The sequence below is a fragment of the Falco punctatus genome (genome assembly GCF_963210335.1).
Source record: "Falco punctatus genome assembly, chromosome: 4".
NCBI lineage: Eukaryota > Metazoa > Chordata > Aves > Falconiformes > Falconidae > Falco > Falco punctatus.
The window spans coordinates 81362852-81379834 of NC_137583.1; the positions used below are offsets into that span (position 1 = coordinate 81362852).

Here is a 16983-nt window from a genome sequence, read left to right on the forward strand (position 1 = left end):
TATCCTGTGAGGCTGAACCCCTTCTAAGTTACAGGGGTCATGCTGCACGTCCACTTCCAGCTATTCACCTCGTTGGCCGTGTGTTTGCTGAATCTTCTTTTTTCGTTCTTCTGTTTTTAATTCATCAGAGTCCTGCGGTGCAATGCAAAGATGTTGCTTGGTTCTCAATGAATTCTGTGGAAGTACCAAAGGGAAAGAGCAAGCATCTATATTTGGAATAAACACAAACTATTATTAGACAGAGTTTTTGGAAGTAGTTGTAATTTATCTGCTATCAGGAGCAATAGAAAACCATATGGATGATAAAAAACATAACCAGGGCAAGGTCCTTCCTGTGTCTGTTGACAACTAATATGCACCAGGAGGGCAGTGCCATATGTTTGCATGTACGTTACCGCAGGGGGCAGTGACATATGTTCACACGTATGTCACCCCTCTGGCCTGCTGTCATAAGGCTGTTTCCCAAGGGGCATGCTCTCTTGAAAAACAGAAACAAAACCCACAAATGTGAGTCTCCTACATTCTCTTTGTCAGCAGATTCTCTAAGACTAGCGCTGCTGCATTGGCGAGCAATCAGAACAGCTGCCTCAAAGCAACAAAGGCTTCTCCGATATCCCTTCAAGGTACTGAACGGCAAGGAAGGAAAATACAGCCATGCCACTAGAACAGTCACACCTGCTACAGAACAGCCATACCTCCTGAAATGCTAGATCTGCCAAAACCCATGAGGATGGTAAACACTTGCTCCTCCCAAAATATTTCATGGACTGTCCTTCTCTTCACTTCCTTATGGCTGGACCCAGCTTCACATCACATCACATCATAAGAAGTTCTTGGCAGGATAAAACCCAAAAGTTTGAGTGTAGAGGAGTACCAAAGTGAGAGACAATCAAAAAGTGGTGTTCATGATACTTTCTCCCGTAGTTTTTGTAGGTTAGAGATGAACAGTACTATTAGATTATCTTGACCATTCCCCTGTCAGTGCAAAATTATTCTTTGCAATGTAATTTCTAGTGTTTTGTTCATTCTATTTAGTACTAATCCAAGCAGATAGCCTTTCTGTTGTATCTCTTGGGAGACCATTTGCCTCTCAATCCACTTATTCCACTATTAGGCAGATTTTCTGAAATTTGCAGGGTAGTTTTTCTTTCCTTAATTTCCTTCCTCTCTTTAATTATCCCTTTTGGTGCAAATATGGCTTATTTTTATATATTTGCATTCTCTCAGAGGTCATCAAGTCTGGTACACAGAGAAGGAATGCAAACTGCAGTGTGAAATTCGCTTCTAGAAAAGGTTAACCTGGAGGACATTTTGTGTCCTCTCAGATGACTTATAACTACAAAACGTTTTGGATGGCTTTGTGGATATGGACCTATTAACTAAGTCTTATTTCATCTAGATCTGTTACGTTATTTAGACTTGAATGTTAGTAACCATTCCAAGGGCTCTCTGTGAAAGTTTTAATAGGAGCATACAAAGCTGCTTCACTGTTTTATGAGGGAAATCCCGATGTGGAGAAAAATAGTGAGACTCTTGTCTACTTACAAAGGCAATTCTGGATTAGCTGAACAAAAATTGCATCCCCTTGCTCTGAACTGTGCACTGTTCAAAGCCAAGTCTAACACTTCATAATCTGATGGACTTTATTTTCCTCTCCATGTTTCATAGTTAATGAAACCATGCTTGTCTTGCACTTTCATAAAGATTTGGGTGTTCACTAGTGTCTGCTATAAAAGAGCTATGATTTTTGCTTGCCTCTTTCCTTGTCTAGCCATTTATCCACCTTGTCTCTATCTTAGTGCACTGAAAGCAGCATTACCCTTTTCTTGCACAGCAATTTCACCTCCTCCAATGTCTAGAAGCTTCCCTGTGCTTTAGGCAGCTGTGTTTTATAGCTCCAGCACCTCTCAGACAAACTCAGCAGGAAGGTCTGGAAGAGGCAGATAGCTGAGGCAGATCCCGGGCATCATCACAGGCTGGTCTGCAAAAACCAAAGCAAACTGAGTAGGAGTAAGTCACAGGGAAGAAAGAGAAACCATGATGTGTTAGGTGGAGAGATTTTTCCTGTCTTCAGGAGTAACTGGGCCTGCTCAGGATGGAAATTTCTGGATTAGAGGTTGTGGCAGGCAGGAGAGAGTCACAGCACAGAGGCAGGCTTTGCATCTTGAGGATAGAGCTGGAGACCGCTGAGAGAAGGGATGATGAAACGGTGCTGGCTTCAGAGATGCTAGAAACAATAAGTTCCCAGAGATCAGAGGCTACTGTGCAGTTTGCTGCAAATCAAAAAGCCACCAAGTTGACTGAAACCAAGCTGCAAAGGACTTTCTATGCAGGGACAAAGTAATCAAGGAGAGATTTTGGCAGAGATTTCTTTATAAAGCTTTTGTTATTTTTGTCTTTCCTGAGTTTTCCACTACTTAAAATAATACTAACAAAACAAAACAAAAAAAAAAAGGGGGGGAGAGAGAAAAAAGAAAGAAAGAAAGAATATTCATCTTTATATTAACAGAAAATCTAGATAATTGAAGTTGAACATGGATTTGACATTCTCTACGGATCTCATCATAAAAGCCCTGGGCTCCAATTCGAAGTATCTTAGCTACAGCACCAATATAATGTCCATATGTCATGAAGAAATAAAATTTCAGTCCAATAATTATTTGGAAATAATTTTTTAATTAATATGCCTTTTTTGTTTGTTTGTTTTTTGTATTTTGTTCAGTGCTACAGAAGAGTTGAAATTTGTACTCAACTTTCTTTTATCACCATGCGGTTACGATCACATTATCTAGCCTAACAAAGTAATATATATCTTTCATTTTTTCTGCAAAGGACAAGCAATGTAAATTTGAACCCAGAAATTCTGGTCTTGTCATCAGTTTAAATGAAATAGCATTTTATCCCAGCTAGTTACTATCCTACCTTCCAGGATACTTTACTTTTGGTTCACACTGCTACATTTGTCTGGCTGTAGGCCATCAGCATCAGACTTAACTCAGAATACTGACGAAGTTCTTGCCTGACTGGACCAGAGGGTTAAAACTCCTTAACAAATCTAGGAAATACTTTCAAAATCAAATAAATTAGACAAAGCTGTAAGTGCCTCATGGGTATTCTACAACAGGAAGAAAAGTCAACTTGAATACATTATTTATTCAAAGTAATTTGCTTTGTGAAATAAAGTAGTTTGAAAGTAAGGTTCAGAAATTGGTAAAAGTAGATGCTGGCTAAGGAGATAAGCTCAAATAAGAGAAGCACATCCTTGTTCATGGAAATGCTTGTGAGGGAGTGCAAACTCGACAGGAGTAAACAGTCAGGGCAATGAAGGTTTTCAGTGTTCTGGCCAAAGAGGGTAGGTATGCATTTTTTAACTTTATTTAAAGATATGTTTTAAAAGTCATAAGAAAAAGCCTAAGAAAGCACTGAAGAAGATGGTAGTCATGTTAGCAGTCATGCAAGACAATTATGATAGTGGTGTATATCTGCACACTAGTATTTTGAGATGCTAACTGTCATATATAACTTTAAGATAATTATGTTTGTTTGTCTATCATACCTTTCCCCCAGGGAATATTGTTCCTTTTATGCTGAAGAGAGAATTAGTTATGAATGCTGCAATCAAGATACTCTATGTAAACTTCTGTTTCTTATCCATGTTATAGATTAAGAATTTTGTTTGAGTGTATACATTTCTAAGAAATGGTAGAAGATGATATTTCAAAGTATTTGCTTTGTGAATGTATGAACAGAGTATTGTAATCTATTACTTTTATAACCTTGTCACAGGAATATTATTTCTGCTTCTGCAGTCTTGTACTTGCTACATTTGCTCTTGAAGATTTGAACCTCCGTTGGCAGAAGACAAAAATGTGTCACCCCACTCAAGTTATAGCTGTGACCTAAAGTTTTGTTATTTACATCAAATTCTGATTTCAGCTTCTTTAATGTCTTTCTTCTTTTTTTTTTTAATTTTTTTTTTATTTTTAATCTCAACTCTGAATCACGGTACAAGACCACTGTGGCTTTATAAGCCATAGAGAGAATTAAATGCCATTCATCTCTGCAATTCACATAGTCCACACTTACTGAAAAGGTTAAGTCACCTGGGAAAAGAAAGCTAGGCTATCCCAGTCACTGGCCACTGTAGGAAGACAGACTATTATTGTACTACCATGATTATGCCATTTGGTATTTGAACTCCAGTTTCAGTTATGAAACTCTGGACCTTTCAAGTTATTAGCATCACTGAGAAAGTGGATTTTCTACAGCACTCTTTCATTCCAATATCCAGTGAGGCACAACCCAGGAACGCAGAAGTGGCACATTGCAGCTAGAGTCACTAGCGTAAGCAAGACGGTGGCAGGTGGCTTATGGGGCAGAAGTGGGAAACTGGGGCAGGAAAGGAACTGGGGCAGAGGCCTGTGCTGAAGGGAACCCATGGGCTTGCTGCTTCGCCTGGGGCTGAGAAGAGGCCACAGGAGCTGGGGCAGGCTGCTCTTGGAAGGGCTGCTTCCCTTTCCAGCCAGCTGTGACCAAGGTTTTTCTGTTCCCCCTGTATCTTATTCACTGGAACTTTAACTTCATTGAATGTTGTCCTCCATTTCTGTCACTTACTGTCCTGAGGTCCTTCCTCAATTCTTCATGATCTCTTTTGTTGTATTAATAATATTTTTTTTTGCCAATATACATATCTTCTCTCCATTCATTGCGTTACCTATGAGAATGTTGAGCACAGATCCTCTCTCTAATGTAAAAATTTTTATTCCTACAGTTTGTTTCGTCTCTTTCCTTTTTTTGAAATCTCAGTGGAGAGTAGGATATTTTTCCCTCCTATATATACCTATATAGAAAACAAGTAGTCATTTTTCTCACCAAGTCCCAAAGGTGTTGGGATCATCTGGGGCTTGGCAAGAACTCTGCAAACATACTGTCATTTGGAAACAGGTTCTAGCGACAGCACAGAGCACCTGGGCTGGCTCAGATTTCCACAGCATTTTACTACCTGTGCTCCATCTAGAGGTTTTACTCTTAATTCTAGTGTCACAGAAGCAATAATCCTGTGTGAGCCCTGTATTTGTTCTTCACAAATGAACTGTCTCTTATTAACTTGAGAAAAGAAAGAAACTGTGTTTTGTTGTGCTTTATTTCATGCACATGAATATTTCATACGATTCTACCACCGTGGAGGTCGTAGTCCCACACAGCATCTAAAAATTCGCTTGTAACCTTATTCCTGTTGTTCTCCAGAACTGTGTTTTCTAGAATCCTGTGTGTTTCCTCAGTGTCACTCATCTGATCTCAGACTCCTACCAACAAAACTGGTGTCTTCAATAGATGTTCTTCTTTAAATGGCAAATTGTGGCCACCTTGATAATCCCTCTAACATTTTCATCATCCTTTGAATAAACAGGTGAGCTCACAGCCCTGGGATAGGACAGTGCTCTCTGCTGTTTCTATTTTTAAATTTATTTACCTTTTGAAAAAGCTAGCTTGGTAGAAGTGGTAGCTATTTGAGGGGGTGTAAAATTCTTTTATCTCTCTAGCTGCTTCTTGGTTGGGTTACATCAAGGGAGCATGGGTCAGTTTTAATGATGGAAGTGGCAATTAGTGCTGCTGAGCTATAGTTTCAGGTTTTTGACAGAGCTGCTGAGCTTAATAAATTATGGACACAGGGAAATGGGGGCAGCAGAAGGGGAAGGAAGGCCTCAGAATCTGCCTGAGCAGCACATGAACTGGTAGTGCAGTGCATTGCATCTCCATTCGATAAATGTCCATTTCAGTCTGTTTTTGCGGTCAAGTGTGAAGAAGCAGCATCATCTGTAATTAATAACAGTTAAAGAAAAAATCCATATGAATGCATGCCAGCACAAGGAATGAAACAGGGATAAAAAAGGGTTGGAAAAGAGAATAAAAAGTGCTTCAGAATAATGGTGAAGATTCAGATGATCAGTCTGTGGGGTGGACAGACACCTCCAACACAAAGCTTTGGGGAAGACATCTGAGCTAAAGACCTATTTAGCACCATGCCAGCTTTCACAGAGATAAAAATATATCATCATACAGGTTATCCCAGTGTGTGAGGTAAGGTACAAATTGTCTCCTCCATGCATCTGTGCATTACCACAGCCAGGATTTGTAATATGTGAGCATCTGCGGTTGAAAGAAGATTCAAAAACTTGTCCTTCTGTGTGTTCACAGGGGCATGTCTTCTTTGCAGTTACTTATATTCCAACTGTACCCAAAGTATGACAGGCACTGTGCAAGTGAATGGAAGAAGAGGCTTTGGGACACAAAGACCATGGTGTCCAGAAGCAAAAACCAAAAGCGGAAAAAGACAGTGCCCACAACAAAAGCAGTTGAAGTACTGACCAACCACTTGCCATTGATGGAATTTCTGCTCCTTTTTAGAGTTGTAAACTATTCCCTGTGCTTTCTGAATTTTATCTTGTTATATTGATACATGTTTGGCCTAAACCTCAGCATATGGCTTTGCATCAATATTTAACTTCCTGTTGTTGTGTTCAATGCAGTAAATATTATTTCAATTCTAAATACCCCTTATTAATTAATACTAAATAGTACTTTCTTAGCAATAAAGTCAGTTAAATTTGAGTGGGCACTTATTTAGATATGGGTTTTTCTAGAATAGGATCAGTAAAATACAGCCTTACAGGATGGCTGAGCAGAAATGAGAAAAGTGACATATGAGTCAAGAGGGTATATGTCTAACTAGCTAATAATTTAGGGATCTACATGTGTCCTTTTCCCTTCTTTGTGCCTGCTTCTCTTTTCTAAGTTTACTGTAGTAAAAAAAAATTGCACAGAGCCAGAGTACAAGCTCAACTCAGGCACTGCATTTATCATATTGCTTAATAACCAGCATACTCACTGGCAGGATACTGGCACGGAATGGCTTGCAGAGTTCCCATTTGAGGACTCTGTCCCCAGTAGCCAGACTGAGCACAGCTTCCCTGCTCTGGAGACCCAGGAGCAAAGCTGGTGTCAGTCACGCCACACGACATGGCTTTTTCCCAATGTACTTACAGGTACAGCTGTTACCTTTACAGTCTATCTTTGGGATATCTTAGGGGTTAAAACTGTTTACCCTTTCTGGAACCCTTCAGGGAAGCAGGTGAAATACGTTATCCCCACTCTGGTGAAATATGTTGTCCCCACTCTAGCAGCTGGGAGGGAAGCACAGAACTGCTGAGTGCCAGAAAAAAATCCATCTCTCCAGACACAGTGGTGAAGCTCCCAAAAGTGGACTTTTTATAAAGCTATGCCAAAATAGTTTTCTGCCTCTATTATTGGTGTTGGCTAGTAAATCAGAATTTGTTTTCACAAAAAGTTGGCTTTGGAAGTTTAGTAAGAAATGAAAACCAAATAGACCTCTTTCACATATGTGAAGAGTAATATACATACTCAGATACTGAATCCACTGTAGCCCACAATCATGATACAGACATATTATATTGGAAGACCAAATTCAAATTCTTTCTCTTCTTCAGACCAAAAATTCAGTTTCTGCTCTCCCAGTTCCCAAGTGGACCTCTAAGCTACCATGAGGATGGTGGATAGGGGGATATAAACTTGCTGCTAATCAGTCCCCATTATACAAGCTTATATCTGAACATTACACTTTGTTTTAAAAATTCCAGCTTTGAAAAATTTGCAGTTCCTGGTTAAAAAATAAAATAAAACAAAATAAAACTTGTTGCAAAGATCTTGGTCAGTGTTTTGCATTACAGCAAGACTGATTTAAATTTTATGGCTTTTATTTAATTCAATGGTGTGCTAAATCAGCTTGTCCTTTATGAAAACTTGAGTGAGCCAGCAAAGAAGTACTTGATCAGGCTTTAAGTGTTTTTTTCAGACTCGACGTGGCTAGTAAAAGTGAGCTGCTTTGAGTGTCCATTTTGATGAATGGTTGACTAAAACGCATCCCAAGAAGTTGCAGTCTTACTGCTTCTACTCACTTATTCAGTGTTTTAAGATACACACATATTGGACTGCCACAATGTAGCATGAATATTGCTCCTTTCACAAGGATGACACGGTCTCAGTGTATTGGCTCTAGGGATTTTTCGCATGACTGCACTAGTAACACATTATTTCAGGTCACATTATATCAGCTAGCTCAACAAGAATGCCAGTGACTTTCACCTTGTTCCAGCTTCCTGTAAACATAATAATTACCACAATTATATCGTCTTTTATTTACTTAACAACCAGTACTTTTGAAAAGAAATAGTCTGGCATGAGCAAACACAAATGCCAGCAGAAGCAGTTGAGAGTCTTCCTTACTTTCAAACCCAACTTCTGGCACTTTTAAAACAGAGTGAGAAAAACTGGAAAGACTAAGAGACGTCTCAGGGTATGGTATGTTATCTTCCTTGCACTTTCCCTATAAATGTCCTGTTGTCATTACTCTGGGCATAGCTCCACCCATGGGTGGTAGCAAGACGTACTTGCAAAGCACTAATACTGTTATCCATCTGTCTAACCTTGTCAAAGCCTATTAGACAGTTTGGTTGCCAGTGGCCAATTTTGCTTGCTGTCACTCTGACCCTTTTCTACCAGGGATGAATGGCCACAAAGAAATCAGGGGTTTCCAGTATAGGGGGAAAATATCAAAGGAGCCAGTATATGGGTTTACTGTCATATGAATATTTGCATTTTTAACATTCTTTCTATGAAAACATATGTCATCACCTTCCTCCCTTATTCTACTTAGATCTTGGTCTTGCACACACACTAGCACTTCATGCTGTCCAACATTTAACTAAATACTTTCAGCTCATGCCAGCTGTGTAAGTTAAGTTAGTAGGTGCTATCCAGCTCAGCTCAAAACACATGTACTCGGTGACTACCTATCCCAGTATAGAGTTGGAGTGAGGTTTTTAAAGCCACTTTGCAGAAGCTTTCCAGACAGGTATGAGACAATGGAAGTTCTCTAATTCTAAAGCAATTTTTTTCCCCCTTTATTAGGAAATATTTCATCTTGCTTTAATAAAAGATTAAATATAGTTATTATTTTTTAAGTACTGTTCTAATTTTAGGAAGTGGTAATTTAGTAAGTTAGACTGTTACAATCTGGGGAATAGAGTCCTCCCAGACAGAGTCCTAAACAATTATACCTTCAAACCCCTGAAAGTTATATGCAGGTTTCCCATTTCCCTCTATCCCATTGAGCGTATATTAGCAATTCCTAGCATAAACTATTGAAATTATTCAGCCAGTTCACAGAGTGTTGTTTTTAAAATGAAAAATGCTATGATCTTTTAATGTCTCCACTGTTATAATACATACTAAATTAGCAGAACCCTGATGCTCTGATCATTTACACCACAATGTGCTATTTAAAACTGGAAGCCCAGCAGGAGATTTTATTTTTATTAATTTAGTATAATTTTAAACATTACAAAAATAGCTGTCTTACAGCTTCCCTGCTGAGCCCTAGATTGTTGCCACAGCCTCTGCAATACTTTATCAGCAGAGTAACATCACTATAAATACTGCATAGTTGATTCTGGTTTCAACACAGAATAAAAAAAGGATGTGGAAGGCTGAAGAAGAGACAAAAGAGAAACAGGAGTGGTTCTGTTTTACGTTTTGCTTGTCTTTTTTGTTTGCTTGCTTTTAAATCTCTCCTTTTGTTTTTTTCTCTAACAGAAGTTGAGAATTTGTAGTCAAAGCCTAAAGGCTGGGGTCCCACATTGTAGTTAACTTTAGACATGTCACACAATGCTGCTGTAGGAAAATGAGTTTCATTCTATCTCCTTTGTCTATTGCCCTGCCATTCCTCTAGACTAAACACTACTGTAATGTTACTATTCAAGTCTAATGTGCAGTGTAAGAGCAACCTCACATGAATTGCAGCTTTGCAGTTTTAAGTACAGAACTGGTTCATATCTGCTCACCTTTGCATGTATTTAGTGAGCTTACATCTACCTGAAAAAAAAAATAAAAAATAGGCAACAGATAATTACATCCAATCTCTTACTTGTACTAGAAATGGCAACAAGGTCAGATAGACATAATAGCTTTGGGCCCTTTTTATCATGCTTTTCACTTTTTTGAATGAGTTGAGCTGTGCTTTAAACTTTTGCCAGGAGTGCCAGTTTCCAATGGAACCTGTGACCCTTCAACAGTGGAGAGGTCTTGGCAATGAAGCAGCATTTGCTATGCAAAAGGTGTGGTTTCAGGTACCACAGTCCACCATTTGTAATGAAAAGTTGGGGTGAACTGCTGCGGGGAAGAATGGACTATGGCTGAAAGTTATTTAAGGTTAAAAGATGTGAGTTTCTACATTTAAGCTCACAGTGGAACTCTTCAATGCCTGTATTATTTATACTTACTGACATTAAAAAAAGTTATAGAGAGAATTCATTTTTTAATGGCTACCTGTGTTATGGACAGTGGTGGTGCTTTCCGTGTACAATTCTTAAAATAAAATTTGAAAACTGAATAAAACTCAGTTCCAAATTATTAGAATTTAACATGTGATTATATATAAAGAGAAGCATACTTCACTGGCTGGCAACTGATTCTCTTGTAACACCCTTGTAGTTTTCATTAAAAATTACTGATTTGGCAGATCCGTAGTGCAAATGTGATTGGCATGTATGCCCCCTTTTTGCATTTGAGAGAGGGAACCTTATATTCAAAACGTCTTGACACTTGGATGTTAAATGTCATAGAGATATTGATTGATTGACACATCAGCTATTCAGTAGGGTCTCAGACAGGGGCTGCATGTTGTCCTGTCTGGGGCGTAGAAGGCAGGAAACCTTCCTCCTTGATGACCCATCAATTAACCCTAATTAAATCAATAGTGTTTTTCTTTGATGCACATCAATACTGACTAAAACTCCCCCCACCAGCCCTCAATCCATAGGAGTGGGTTAGCCAAATGCCTGTTAATTAGCTATAGATAAGCATGTTCATCACTGAAATGTTTGTTGCTCAAAGTTGCTGTATCCCTGGTGTTGTGATGGTTACACCTATGTACCCACATACAGGAAATACCAATTCATTTGCAACTCTTGTTTTTCCACAACTGCCAGGAGAACATGAGTGAGGGAAGTCATTCCAAGGATATTGGAAGAAATGAAGCATGAAATAAAAGCCTTCCTGCACTCTCTGCTGATCCTCAGGAATGTAAGGCGAGTCACTGTATTAAAGAGGAGCATCCAGGCATTAAGGCACTAGGACAGTGAGGAGTGAGTCCTGTGTCACACACTCTCCTGAGCCCATGACATCAATGTCCTCTGAGATATCACTCTGATTTCATGCTGATGAGATGTGCAAGATGTCTTACATGCTATTTTTCTTCTTGGCAATGTCAGAGGACTTCAAATCAAGATTTTAAAAGATTTAAGAAAGCTCTTCCTTTTTCTTTTTCTTTTTTTTTTTTTTTTTTTAATAAAATATTTCATGAATGAGGTGTATTGCACTGACAGTGTTACAGATAAGTATTGGGCAATTCTCTGTTCTTAATATTATTAGTCATACTAATTAAATTAATCAAGTGGATCAATCTGAGCACGGTTTTAGCTGTTTCATGAACAAAAGCTGAAGGACCCTAAACGGCTTGTACTGAGCAGTGTTCTGTAGAAACAAAGTGGGATTTTTCTATTTAACACAGGAATTTTCATTTGTTGGAAAGATCTTATCTGTTTTTCACTCTTGCAAAAGTAGTTGTGCTGTTAGGTCAGTAGGGTCATGTGACAGGGTGACTTAGAAAAACATTGCCACAAATTCGTAGTGCAAGAGAACTGGAGTTTGGAGGGTTTGGAGGTCTAGCTCTGAGGTCATTGCAACTGCCCTATAGGATAATAACTGTCCTGAAAGGAAGATTGACATATTGGTGTTATTGTGTCTTTCGTTAAACTCCAGTAGGAAAGACAATACTGCAATATTGATTTTACCAGAATGATTAAATTCAGGTTTAGTATCTTGTCTAACCAGAAATCTTCATCTTACTTATCCAAATGGCACAAGTCCCATATATTTCAGCAACAGGGTCTAACACTGAAGAGTTATTCCAAGGTACATAACAAAAGTGTATTTTTCTAGCTTACTTTCTTTTCACAACTAGTTGACAATAATACTACAGAAGAAAAAATGAAAGAAGGTGTCTGATTTGCCTTTCCAAAGACCAATTATAGAAAACCAGACATTTTTGGTGTGGAGACAAACATACCTCAATATGAAAAATGCATACATAAATTGAATATTTTGTCCATTTCTTGTAATGTGGATTTCAACACCAGAACAGAACTGGAAAAAGGGTTATGACTTCTGATAAGAATGCTACAAGGGTCTATTTTTTGGAATACTACAGTTTTTAAAAAGTTGAAATTAAATGTTTCATCTGTGACAAACACTAGATTGCAGCGCTCAAAGACTTGATGATAACAATTTGGTATATTATCATAAAGAATGTTCATACAAGATAGCATTAAAAAATCATGCTGTTTATCATAAATTATATTTTCAGTAATCAATACATAAATTATGTATTAGATTAAAGGTACATAGATTTTGATCAAGTCACACTCACTTGAACTGCAGTTTGCTTAAGCCTACAGAGGTTGTAAAAATATTCTAGATATACTAAAAACTGCTTGAACCTTTTTCATTGTTTCTTAGTAAGGCACATACAGCTTTTTATTAAATTATTTTCCAAATGTTATTTTGTAAAGAAATTTAATAAAATTTACTACTCTGCAATCCATTGAGCACTTCCTAATTTAATTTTCAGATTCTGCATTTCCTGGGATTTACAATTAAAATTGTGATGAGCCAGACATTCAAACTCTTACATGTGTGAGATTTTTTTTTTTTTTTTTTTTTTTTTTGTTGAACAGTATCAGTAGGACTTTGGCTTTATAAAATACTTTCTAAACAAAAAAATGCAAGCAAATGAGGCCTTTTGTACATAAATTGTGAAGTTTTTGCTAAGTTTGACAAACACTTTCTTCTCTTATTCTTACTCCTTTACCCATTCAACTGTTTGGTGAAGTTGACTGTTTATACCAATGCCAGATACAGTTAATAGAAAATAATAGTTCTGACATTTTATACTCTCCAACACTGATCAAATAACATTTTAAAAATCCTGTTCTCCAGAACAGACACTGTCATTAACATTCTTGCAGATTTATTTACATAAAACGCAGCATGTGTGTAACCAAGAATGAGCCATTGTGTTAGACTTAGTTGATTTTAATACCATTTTATTATGCAGAGTTCTTGGAGATTGCTACAGATAAATATACTTATTTCTTTTTGTAGTAATAATGCTTTGTTTTTATGTTGCTTTTAAGAGGCCTCTTGAGCTTTACGGCATATTGCAAAGTTTGCATTCATTTTTTCATCCATTTTCTAAAAGAATAGGTTATTGTTGTGCCACTGCCCCAGAAAAAGCAGCACTCCAAACAAACCTTAAGGTACTGGATCACCTGTACATTGTTATGAACGTGCTAGATGTAATCACTTTTCCTATCCTGAATTTGGGAAGGATCTTTTAACTAGTGTCTGAGCTGAGTCCTTGAGCTCTAAGCAGCAAATGCAAAAATACTTGAATTTAATCAATGGTTCAGACAAAATCTATCATTCAGGCCTCCCAGCAGCAGCTTTCAATTTATGTTCAAGCCTACACCATTTTCATATACAGAAGCCTCTTCTTGAAATTTTATAGTATTTTAAATTGAGATTACATTGCATGGTTAGAAAGTAGCTTCTCTTTAAGCTTTTATCAGAGTCAGTAACATACCTAATTTATAGGAGGACATGTGAGGATTGAGAGCCTTCTATAACATCCACCATGTGGCCAAAAAAACGAACAGGTTTTGTCAGCATCCCTAGGAAAGCATCATAAATAATTGGCTCCAAAAGCTGTAAAAGCACTCAGGATAGTACAGCCCCAAAGACATAGACTTAGACAGCTTTGTAGTTTGGCTGCCATTACGAAATAACATTTGTTACACACCCCACCCCACCCCAGGTGTATTAATTTTCAGAGCCATAGGTCTGCCTAGCGTCCTTACTCGGCATTGAAGGTCAGTGCTCTGTCACCGGCTTTCTATCAACAGTGCGTTGTTTCCCCCTGTATTTAGTAGGGAAGGAGCAAAAGGCGAGTCCCATCCCTCTGAGGACTGGGATGGTGGGTGTCTGAGTGCACGAGGGTGCAGCTGCTCCTCCCTGATGCAGGACCCTGCTCATGGCAGGCTGGATTTGACTGTGCGATGGGAAACAGTGTCAGAATTAATAACATGCATGTGCACATAATGTTGTCTCCACTGTACTCTTTCCATACTTTCCAGTCCAAATTTAAGACCTGTTAGGTCAGGCAAGCTTGCTGAATAATAATAAAAAAATAGTAAAAAAAAAAATATCAGGCAATAGAGGTGTACACTAATTAGGGTCTAATAAAGCAAGCTGTAATTTTGGCTACAATTCTTAGCAATATTATTGATGGCAGACTGTGGCTGCTTTTAACTGTTTTTCTGGTTAAGAACTATCTCTGAATGGATACTAAAATTTGCCTAGAAGTTACAGATTTGATTTCAACATAAAGGGTTTGCAAGCAGTGTGCAAGTTTGTTTCATATTTGTGCTAGATTTCATTGCTGTGTACCCTATTGACCTGCAAGAAGTTTTCACCTCCAGGATTTTCCAACAGGAGTGTTTACAACACCTACTGAGGAGATGACATTACATTATGGAGAAATAGATGAGCCAGGGAAGCAAAATGGCTACTAGTAAGTGTTTCATTTTACAAGCAGAAAAAAACTTTTTGTCCATCTCTAATCACTCTCCCAGCCACAATTGCTTAAAAGGAAGATAGATAAAAGAAGGAGCTAGGCGATAGCTGCTCTGAGTTGTTTGGGATCTTTCATATGACTTAAATATCTGAATAACAACAGCACTGTCAGTTAGAGTCTGTTGGACTGATGGTCTTCAGTATCTCTCCCTCAGCTTTCTATAAGCCTGCTCATATAGGTTCTAAAAGAGTTTTATTGGCATATGAAATACTAATTGGTATTTTTTTAAAAAAAACAACAACCAGACTATGCCTGCAGAATATAATTAAGTTCTAATATATTTCACAATACATTTATTCAGTGACGGAAAGCATTCCTCTAGCCAGCAAAGTAAATTTTCTGATCTCAAACTGGACATTTTATCCTCCTCTGCTTGGATCTTGTCGTGTCATCACGAATTTCAGTTTTGTTAATCAGCAGAGTACTCCATAAGAGACCTTTCTTGGCTAAAAGTAAATTTACTATTTCTTTTAAAATATCAATATTCCAAGTTCCCAAAGCATCCCTTTGGATCTAAGATTCCTACAGTATCATATTTACAGTGTGCAAGAAGCTAAGGTAGGCTTAATTAATTAATTAATTAATTAAGATTAATTAGTTCAGATAATACCACAGACTACAACTTATGTGGACTATATACATATCTTTCGTAAATGTTATATATATATATGTTATTCTTTTAGCATCTCAGTGTTCCTGTGCCTTTGATGTCACTTTCCACAGGTTTTTGCTGAAATTTCTGATAGTGTTAAGGCAGATTAAGAGAAATTGAAATTATATTCCAGGTGCCAGTGATCTGCAAAATAGAAAATGTTCTAAAATATGTGTTTCCATTCATTGCTGACTTTATTTTTTTTTTTTTTTTACTTTTTTTACCCACCCATCTCCGTGATTAACTGGTGAATGCTGGCTTTTATTCTGGTCTTCTGCTATTAGCTTGATATGGGTATTCACATTAAATAATTCTAAGATAAACTTTTAAAATTAAAAGCAGGGATAAAATGTTCCTGTCTGAGAACATCATGGTAAAATGGTTAAACATGCTTACAAAAAATGGTTTATGGTTTTCCAACACTGAAAAGTACTTTTGTAATTGTCACAGAGGGCAAGAAAGAAATCTTCTCAATTGTCTGTAGAACAAAGTAATCTCAAATATTCTGGAAGCTTTCAGTGACACCTGTGTCATACAACACAATGATGTTGTGTGACATGGCTTTGAGGTATACAGATAGGTTTGTCTTCAAAAGTAAGAAAAAATAAGAAGCAAATAGGAGTTTGGGGGTGTCTTTTGAGTTAAACTAGGAACATACTCTGTTAAAATCTAGACTTCCATTGATGAGATTATGCCAGCATTTCAGAAGCTTATGTTTCATCTCCTATTACTTTCTATTTCTTCATTTTCCTATATTGGATGTAAATTAAGGAAATATCCATGTTTTTTTTTAAAAAAAAGGTTTTTTTTCAAAACTTCATATCTAGCTTTATCTGTTTACATATTAAACAATATTCTTGTTCTCTTGCCAACATTACTGGGTTTATTTCTACCAATACATTGTAACTATGTCTATGTGCATAAACTGTACATTGAAGTCTATGCATTATGTAGACAACAGCAATATTTATTTTGCAGGGTTGTTTTTTCTTTTTTTTTTCTCTTTTTTTTTTCTGTGAGACTAGAATAAAAAATGAACAATTTAGTTTACAATCTAATTTTGAGGGAAATGAGAAGTGATGAAATGTCATGAAAAGAAAAAAAATCCTGAAATAAAGCAGAACTATTTCACAACACACACAAAATAACTCCTCCTCTGTAGCTCGTAAACAACACTAATATCCATTGCCTATTAATCACTTCTTTGCAAATAACTGACATTAAACCTGTGCTTAAAGCCAAGCATGTCACTATGGCATCAATGTGGCCACCTGTTGCTCCTTTGCCCATAATTTCTGTGCTATAAAGATCTGTAAAAGGGATCCTGATTCTTTTGTCTGCCTCATATCAGCAAAACACTGCCACAACTTGAGAGAGGAGTTTGCTGGCCAGAAACATCAAAGGCCACCCAATTCACACTGAAGGTAAGGGTACAACTGTCAAAGAAGAAGGGGCTAGAGCTGGCTCGTGTCCCCTGCCCTGTGATCTTTTCCTGCAGCAC

The 16983-nt window shown here is 37.5% G+C and overlaps 1 long non-coding RNA gene across 1 annotated transcript in view; it reads left to right on the top strand.

The window, feature by feature from the left end:
• LOC308062434 overlaps positions 1-16696 on the top strand; it is a 40936-nt gene extending 24240 nt beyond the window's left edge. Inside the window, exon 2 of the long non-coding RNA XR_013927583.1 lies at positions 1-16696. This exon is cut by the window's left edge and continues 12255 nt beyond it. This is a non-coding gene — a long non-coding RNA (uncharacterized lncRNA).
• Positions 16697-16983: the final 287 nt, after the last annotated feature.